Source organism: Oncorhynchus nerka, linkage group LG4, assembly GCF_034236695.1.
Source record: "Oncorhynchus nerka isolate Pitt River linkage group LG4, Oner_Uvic_2.0, whole genome shotgun sequence".
Lineage (NCBI taxonomy): Eukaryota > Metazoa > Chordata > Actinopteri > Salmoniformes > Salmonidae > Oncorhynchus > Oncorhynchus nerka.
The window spans coordinates 53,001,111-53,011,046 of record NC_088399.1 but is presented as its reverse complement, the minus strand read 5'-3'; positions in this window follow the sequence as shown (position 1 = coordinate 53,011,046).

Below are 9,936 nucleotides of genomic sequence, written 5' to 3'. Positions count from 1 at the left end.
AAATGTCAAACCGGGCAGTGCAGTCAGTGCTGTGAAGATCTTCTAGAACTTCTATCTCGGTAACCAGTGGCGTTACGATGGGAAGGAGGAGGAGGTTAGGGTTTTGCAGAAATGCCACCTCCCACCATTCTCTTTCTTTTGACAGACCCGGCAGGTTAATGTCGTTTATAGACGCAGTCTGGGATCTTAATCACAGCAAATTTGTAACATATCATAAGAATTGGATTCGTAACATATCATACGAATTGGATTCGTAACATATCATGAATTGGACGTAAACGTATCATACGAAATGGATGACTTCGTACACAATTGGATGAGGTATTACACACCCGTTTAGGCTAGGGAGCACTACATTCAAAAGTACTGTCTGAAATATATACATAAGTTCTGGAGCATCACTTTAACATGTATTCCAATTCCCTTTTACATGCATGACAATGATTATGGACAACAAGAGCCAGGTATTTCTCGTTTAGAAGCCTTGGTGATTCCGACTAGGTTAAATCTAGTCTACCACACCTGTTGGCAGCACACATCACATCTGTCCTCCAGAAACGATGTCTCAAGCCTAATTTTATCATGAACAATTCCGACACCAGCTCGGTCTTACATTTTCATAGAGAAGGGAAATAATAACAATTGTAGTTTATTGAGAATAATGAATTATGAAACAAAATTGACTGGTGTTGAAAAAATGGCATTCGAATTGCTACAAACCTGTGGATTGTTTGCGCACCTGTTATTTGCCTTCCAACTTCCCCTTTGCCTTGTCTTTGCCTTGTCTAGATTTCGCCCTGCAGGTTTGAAACCGATACTCTTCTCCGTTTCAGAAGCAGACAGAGATTGCTCGTAATTCCGTGGTGCTGATGCTGGGAGAGTTCGAGATAGAATGGCTGCTTTACTGTCTGCATCCCACCACCTCGTGCACCGCCCCACACACATCCCCTCCCCTCTCCTCTCCATTACCCATCTCATTCAATCAGTTATGGTGACAGTGGATCTTGGATGGATAACAAGCATCATGGGAGAGGATGATGAATGCTACACACTGTAATCACAAATAGCATCTGTGTCTGATCACCCACTTCCCTCCCCTTTATTTCTTCCTCCATCCTCACCCTCAAAATCCTCACCCCTCCTTGTCTCCCTCCTCCACCCCTGCCCTGCCACTTCCTGTGGACCACCCTGGGGGCCCAGTCGGAGTCCCTCTCTCTCCACCCTCTCTTTCTTTCTGTCTCTCCTTGTCTCACTCACTCACTCACTCACTCACTCACTCACTCACTCACTCACTCACTCACTCACTCACTCACTCGTGTAACTCAGTTGTGCTATGGAAGTTTTCCAACAGAATATGTGTTTGTGGTACAGTAACTACATTCACCTTGGGCTACTTTACCTGATCTGGGTAAGGACCTGAAAATTGCCAAAGATGTCAGCCACCCCAGCCATGGGCTGTTCACTCCGCTACCCCCTGGAAAATGGCACCGGTGCATCAGCGCTCGGATAAACAGGCTCAGAGACAGCTTCTATCTCCAAGCAATGAGACTGTTGAACAGCTAAGTGATGGCTGCTCAACCTCCATTCTGCACCGACTCTAACTGCACTGAGTCACAGGTTTCTAACCACACACTCACACACACTTACACTGACACTTTTGCATTGAACGTCACTCAGAAACACTGCTGTCCAGTCACTTTTATACATGCCTTCATGTACATATTGTATCTACCTCTACTACCACTTAATCCCTGCACATTGATATGATACTGGTACTGGCCTTGTATGTGGCATTAATTATTGTGTTTTTATTTCTAATTAGTTTTCATTATTTTCTTTCCTTTGACATTGACACTGCACTGTTGAGGAAGAGCTTGAACGCAAAATTGTACCTGTATTGTTTACTCCTGTTGCATTCTGTGCATGTGACAAATACACTTGGATTTGACCGTGGTCTTTCTCATAATTATAGGAATGGTTGCCAAATGGCATTCTATAACATGCACGACAATGACTGTGAAGACACTTTGTTAGAAATACAAATGAAATAATACTTATCACAAAGCAGCAGCAGCAGACATGGTGGCAGCGTGCTGGATCAATCTCATAAGCAGCCAGGGGCTCCAAGGACTGTTGTGAGCATCTGCAGGACTATCACATCAATCTGTCTAAGATTCAGTAGTAGGAGGGTGGATGGGCAAACTGGGCATTCAGTTAGCCACCATCATAGCTCAGCACAAAGCTTGTGGACATCATCTTCTCGGTCCACACTACAAATATGGTAGGAGGATAGGAAGATGTGAATTACGATAGAATAGGGTGTTTTTAGTAAAGTTGTGCACTTTGTGCTCCCAAAATGTACACCGGATTCACCGCAAAGTCCCAGGCCATCTGACTGTACATCATTCAGTATCTCCTCTTGTCTTCCCTCCATGCCTCCCCTCCCAGCATTGTTTACATCATATAAGACCAAACTCTCTAGATAATGCCACAAACACTTGGGAAAAAGCCTATGGAAAATGTCCTGTATATTGTCTTCTAACTCCCAACCTTTATGTTGCATCACAGAGAATATAGAATGCGTCCCAATTGGCACTTTATTCTCTATATAGTTTGACTAGGGCTCTATGCACTACGCAAGGAATAGGTTTGGGACACAACCATTCGGGACACAGCCATAGAGATTTGTTTCTGTGGAATAAGAAATGAAAAAACCTAATACATTCCACTCTAATAACAATTAAACAGGCACTTGTATTCCTAGCCTGATTCCAAAGACGTAATTGTGATGTTTAGACATTCTTTTCTGAGCTTAGTTGCAAGAGCGATCCTCTGTGTCTGTTTAACAGAAGTGCTTCTTTGTTGACAAACGTGAATTTCAGAGGAAATTGGCATTTCTTCATTTCCATCACCCATGAGAACTATTGGAGGACCATAACAAGGGCTGATTTGAGTAGACGTGTCTGTGTGTGTGTGTGTGTGTGTGTGTGTGTGTGTGTGTGTGTGTGTGTGTGTGTGTGTGTGTGTTCGTGTGCAGATGTACGTCTGTGCGTGCATGTGCTTGCATTTTAAAATTCACTTATAAAAGTTAAAAAAGTTAAGTAAAAAGTTGCCCCTTGTACAGTTGAAGTCGAAAGTTTACATACACCTTAGCCAAATACATTTATACTCAGTTTTTCACAATTCCTGACATTTAATCCAAGTAAAACTTCCCTGTCTTAGGTCAGTTAGGATCACCACTTTATTTTAAGAATGTGAAATGTCAGAATAATAGTAGAGATAATGATTTATTTCACCCATGGTGTTTATACTTGCGTACTATTGTTTGTACAGATGAACGTGGTACCTTCAGGCGTTTGGAAATTGCTCCCAAGGATGAACCAGACTTGTGGAGGTCTACAAGGTCTACTGATTTCTTTTGATTTTCCCATGATGTCAAGCAAAGAGGCACTGAGTTTGAAGGTAGGCCTTGAAACACATCCACATTGACTCAAATGATGTCAATTAGCTTATCAGAAGCTTCTAAAGCCATGACATAATTTTCTGGAATTTTCCAGAATCTACTTGAAGATCCATGGCAAGACCTGAAAATGGTTGTCTAGCGATGATCAACAACCAATTTGACAGAGCTTGAAGAATTTTAATAATAGTAATGGGACACTGTTGCACAATTCAGGTGTGTAAAGCTCTTAGAGACTTACCCTAAAGACTCACAGCTGTAATTGCTGTCAAAGGTGCTTCTTCAAAGCCAATTGACTCAGTGTGTGAATATATATGTAAATTAGATTTTTAAAATAAATATGCAAACATTTCTAGAAACATTGCTTACTTTGTCATTATGCGGTATTGTGTGTAGTTGGGTGAGAAAACAATATTTAATCCATTTTGAATTCAGGCTGTAACACAACAAAATGTGGAATAGGTCAAGGGTTATAAATACTTGCTGAAGGCACTGTAATTATGTTATGTTAGGCTTTAATTAATCCCCCTTGAGTCTAATTAACACACACACACACAACAAGTCTGTTTAAGCTAGAGATATCAGTTTTGTATGGGATGAGTCTCAATCCACCACATCTGCCGATGGTGGCCTTCTGCATCTGCGATGGAAGATGGCAGAGCTACAGTGCTGTTTGTCGGACCAGGAGACATCCCGGAAATCGGGATGTATCCTAACTAACTTGCAAACTAATATGACGTTTTATTACCAAGGATTCTTTCAACCAAGGACTATCCAGCAAACTTTCTGACAAACCAGCAACCAGCAAAAGCAGCACAACAGATACCCAACCGGGAACTGAGTGAGTAATGTTCAGTCTAAAGCTACTTCAAAAGCCTAGAAATAAAATAACATTACAATAAGTTAAAAGGCTACCAAACTTGCAAGGAAAGAACAGACCCGGCTGCAACATTAACTGGCACTGAAGTTTGAAGTGATAGCTGTGAAGCCCCTGAGCCCAACAATTGCAGCAGGGTTCCTCCCCTACCCAAATGCAGAGGCCTCTTTGGTCCGCTGCTCCATGGCTTCCCACTGTGCAGACGTCACTACAGTACAGTACCACGTGGATATTAAAAATGACAAGGCACGGGAAGAATACAAAGAGAAGCTCCCCATGGACAATCCAGAGACATTTTTGCTGACTGCTACAAAAATCAAATCAAATCAAATCAATTTCATTTGTCACATACACATGGTTAGCAGATGTTAATACGAGTGTAGCGAAATGCTTGTGCTTCTAGTTCCGACAATGCAGTAATAACCAACAAGTAATCTAACTAACAATTCCAAAACTACTGTCTTATGCACAGTGTAAGGGGATAAGAATATGTACATAAAGATATATGAATGAGTGATGGTACAGAGCAGCATAGGCAAGATACAGTAGATGGTATCGAGTACAGTATATACATATGAGATGAGTATGTAAACAAAGTGGCATAGTTAAAGTGGCTAGTGATACATGTATTACATAAGGATGCAGTAGATGATATAGAGTACAGTATATACATATTCATATGAGATGAATAATGTAGGGTATGTAAACATTATATTAGGTAGCATTGTTTAAAGTGGCTAGTGATATATTTTACATAATTTCCCATCAATTCCCATTATTAAAGTGGCTGGAGTTGAGTCAGTGTGTTGGCAGCGGCCACTCAGTGTTAGTGGTTGCTGTTTAACAGTCTGATGGCCTTGAGATAGAAGCTGTTTTTCAGTCTCTCGGTCCCAGCTTTGATGCACCTGTACTGACCTCGCCTTCTGGATGATAGCGGGGTGAACAGGCAGTGGCTCGGGTGGTTGTTGTCCTTGATGATCTTTATGGCCTTCCTGTAACATCGGGTGGTGTAGGTGTCCTGGAGGGCAGGTAGTTTGCCCCCGGTGATGCGTTGTGCAGACCTCACTACCCTCTGGAGAGCCTTACGGTTGTGGGCGGAGCAGTTGCCGTACCAGGCGGCGATACAGCCCGCCAGGATGCTCTCGATTGTGCATCTGTAGAAGTTTGTGAGTGCTTTTGGTGACAAGCCGAATTTCTTCAGCCTCCTGAGGTTGAAGAGGCGCTGCTGCGCCTTCTTCACGATGCTGTCTGTGTGAGTGGACCAATTCAGTTTGTCTGTGATGTGTATGCCGAGGAACTTAAAACTTACTACCCTCTCCACTACTGTTCCATCGATGTGGATAGGGGGGTGTTCCCTCTGCTGTTTCCTGAAGTCCACAATCATCTCCTTAGTTTTGTTGACGTTGAGTGTGAGGTTATTTTCCTGACACCACACTCCGAGGGCCCTCACCTCCACCCTGTAGGCCGTCTCGTTGTTGTTGGTAATCAAGCCTACCACTGTTGTGTCGTCCGCAATCTTGATGATTGAGTTGGAGGCGTGCGTGGCCACGCAGTCGTGGGTGAACAGGGAGTACAGGAGAGGGCTCAGAACGCACCCTTGTGGGGCCCCAGTGTTGAGGATCAGCGGGGTGGAGATGTTGTTGCCTACCCTCACCACCTGGGGGCGGCCCGTCAGGAAGTCCAGTACCCAGTTGCACAGGGCGGGGTCGAGACCCAGGGTCTCGAGCTTGATGACGAGCTTGGAGGGTACTATGGTGTTAAATGCCGAGCTGTAGTCGATGAACAGCATTCTCACATAGGTATTCCTCTTGTCCAGATGGGTTAGGGCAGTGTGCAGTGTGGTTGAGATTGCATCATCTGTGGACCTATTTGGGCGGTAAGCAAATTGGAGTGGGTCTAGGGTGTCAGGTAGGGTGGAGGTGATATGGTCCTTGACTAGTCTCTCAAAGCACTTCATGATGACGGAAGTGAGTGCTACGGGGCGGTAGTCGTTTAGCTCAGTTACCTTAGCTTTCTTGGGAACAGGAACAACGGTGGCCCTCTTGAAGCATGTGGGAACAGCAGACTGGTATAGGGATTGATTGAATATGTCCGTAAACACACCAGCCAGCTGGTCTGCGCATGCTCTGAGGGCGCGGCTGGGGATGCCGTCTGGGCCTGCAGCCTTGCGAGGGTTAACACGTTTAAATGTTTTACTCACCTCGGCTGTGGTGAAGGAGAGGCTGCATGTTTTCGTTGCAGGCCGTGTCAGTGGCACTGTATTGTCCTCAAAGCGGGCAAAAAAGTTATTTAGTCTGCCTGGGAGCAAGACATCCTGGTCCGTGACTGGGCTGGTTTTCTTCTTGTAGTCCGTAATTGACTGTAGACCCTGCCACATACCTCTTGTGTCTGAGCCGTTGAATTGAGATTCTACTTTGTCTCTATACTAACGCTTAGCTTGTTTGATAGCCTTGCGGAGGGAATAACTGCACTGTTTGTATTCAGTCATGTTACTAGTCACCTTGCCCTGATTAAAAGCAGTGGTTCGCGCTTTCAGTTTCACGCGAATGCTGCCATCAATCCACGGTTTCTGGTTAGGGAATGTTTTAATCGTTGCTATGGGAACGTCATCTTCAATGCACGTTCTAATGAACTCGCACACCGAATCAGCGTATTCGTCAATGTTGCTGTCTGACGCAATACGAAACATATCCCAGTCTACGTGATGGAAGCAGTCTTGGAGTGTGGAATCAGCTTGGTCGGACCAGCGTTGGACAGACCTCAGCGTGGGAGCTTCTTGTTTTAGCTTCTGTTTGTAGGCAGGGATCAACAAAATGGAGTCGTGGTCAGCTTTTCCGAAAGGAGGGCGGGGCAGGGCCTTATATGCGTCGCGGAAGTTAGAGTAACAATGATCCAAGGTTTTTCCCGCCCTGGTTGCGCAGTCGATATGCTGATACAATTCAGGGAGTCTTGTTTTCAGATTAGCCTTGTTAAAATCCCCAGCTACAATGAATGCAGCCTCCGGATAAATGGATTCCAGTTTGCAAAGAGTCAAATAAAGTTCGTTCAGAGCCATCGATGTGTCTGCTTGGGGGGGAATATATACGGCTGTGATTATAATCGAAGAGAATTATCTTGGTAGATAATGCGGTCTACATTTGATTGTGAGGAATTCTAAATCAGGTGAACAGAAGGATTTGAGTTCCTGTATGTTTCTGTCATCACACCACGTCTCGTTAGCCATAAGGCATACGCCCCCGTCCCTCTTCTTACCAGAAAGTTGTTTGTTTCTGTCGGCGCGATGCGTGGAGAAACCCGCTGGCTGCACCGCCTCCGATAGCGTCTCTCCAGTGAGCCATGTTTCCGTGAAGCAAAGAACGTTACAGTCTCTGATGTCCCTCTGGAATGCTACCCTTGCTCGGATTTCATCAACCTTGTTGTCAAGAGACTGGACATTGGTGAGAAGAATGTTGGGGAGTGGTGCACGATGTGCCCGTCTCCGGAGTCTGACCAGAAGACCGCCTCGTTTCCCTCTTTTACGGAGTCATTTTTTTGGGTCGCCGAATGGGATCCATTCCATTGTCCTGGTTGAAAGGCAGAACACAGGGTCCGCTTCATGAAAGTCATATTCTTGGTCGTACTGATGGTGAGTTGACGCTGATCTTATATTCAGTAGTTCTTCTCGACTGTATGTAATGAAACCTAAGATGACCTGGGGTACTAATGTAAGAAATAACACGTAAAAAAAACAAAAAACTGCGTAGTTTCCTAGGAACGCGAAGCGAGGCGGCCAGCTCTGTCGGCGCCGGCGCCTTGTCATTTTTAATATCCACGTGGTACTGTACTGTAGTGACGTCTGCACAGTGGGAAGCCACAGCTATCACTTCAAACTTCAGTGCCAGTTAATGTTGCAGCCGGGTCTGTTCTTTCCTTGCAAGTTTGGTAGCCTTTTAACTTAGCATTCAGTATTTATAAAGTAAAATATCTAGAAATTATTGTAATGTTATTTTATTTCTAGGCTTTTGAAGTAGCTTTAGACTGAACATTACTCACTCAGTTCCCGGTTGGGTATCTGTTGTGCTGCTTTTGCTGGTTGCTGGTTTGTCAGAAAGTTTGCTGGATAGTCCTTGGTTGAAAAATGGGAACGCAATCAACCGAATCTTCCACATAGACAATCCCTGGGCATGGCACACAGCTATAAGAGGGTATAAGAGGGGGGCCTCCCGAGTTGGCGCAGTGGTCACTGCATCGCCATTAGAGATTCTGGGTTCGAGTCCAGGCTCTGTCGCAGCCGGCCGCGACTGGAAACCCATGGGGTGGCGCACAATTGGCCCAGCCTCGTCCAGTTTAGAGGATGGTTTGGCCGGCAGGCATGTCCTTGTCTCATCGCGCCAGCGACCCCTGTGGTGGGCCGGGCGCAGTGCACGCTGACACGGTCGCCAGGTGTACGGTGTTTCCTGTGGCTGGCTTCCGGTTTAAGTGGGCACTGTGTCAGCAGTGCGGTTGGGTTGTGTTTCGGAGGATGCACGGCTCTCGAACTTTGCCTCTCCTGAGTACATTCAGGAGTTGCAGCAATGAGACAAGACTGTAACTAACAAAAGGGGTAAAAAAAAAAAAAAAAAAAAGAGGGTATTGGTGGAGGGTGGGAAATCGGAATACTGGAAAATGAGGACACTGAGACACCCTCTGTCAACCTATGGAATGGTGGTGCAGGGCCACTTCATACATATCCAAAAGGATTTCCACAGAATCAAAGCGAGACCATGGCAGGAGAAGCTTTTTTTCTTGGTGACGACCACCCCACCCCGAGCGAGTCTGATCAAACCTCTTCAAACTGTCCTGCAGATGAGGATTGTCACCCCCGCAGGACCGAACACACCCAGGCCCCACAACTGCACGGCTCCTCCATCATTGAGAGGGAATTCACAGAGCTGGTGAGAGACATGGTAGAGCTCAGAGAGCTAGTCCACACACTCCAGACAGCACAGACATACCAAACAGACCAGCACAACATGAACCCAGAGGGCTGAAGGTAGAGATAGATGGCTGTCTGAGAGAGCTGGCTGCACTCCGGTCTGAGGTGAGAGAACTTGAGGAAAAGAGAGAGGAACACATGGTACAGCTAACAGAGGAACACACATCCCAGCTAAGAGCACTGCAAGAGGAGGTGAGAAAGAGCTAGCCATCTCCCCAGAGAAGCCAACCGCCGACTTCAACAGGACAGAGAAGGTAGGATCCACCAACTCAACAGACTCCCCCTCCAGGCACCCCCCCTTTCAGCCCACCGGATAGCTCTGCTGACAACACCCCCGCACCCATTGAGGACACACAAAATCCCTAGATTGTGCTCCTCATTGACTCAAATGGGAAATACATTGATGACATGAAACGTTTTCCAAAACACCAAGTAGCTAAACTCTGGTGTCCGAACACCTGGCTTGCAATGGAGCTGCTGTCAGAGGACCGACTAGAGTCCCACAGCCACATCATAATACACACAGGCACAAATGACCTGACAGCCCAGCAGGAAAGGGTAGCCACAGCACTCAAGGGAGTGATTGAAAAAGTCTCTTCCACTTTCTCCAACGCTCAAGTGGTTATCTCCACCCTGCTACCACAA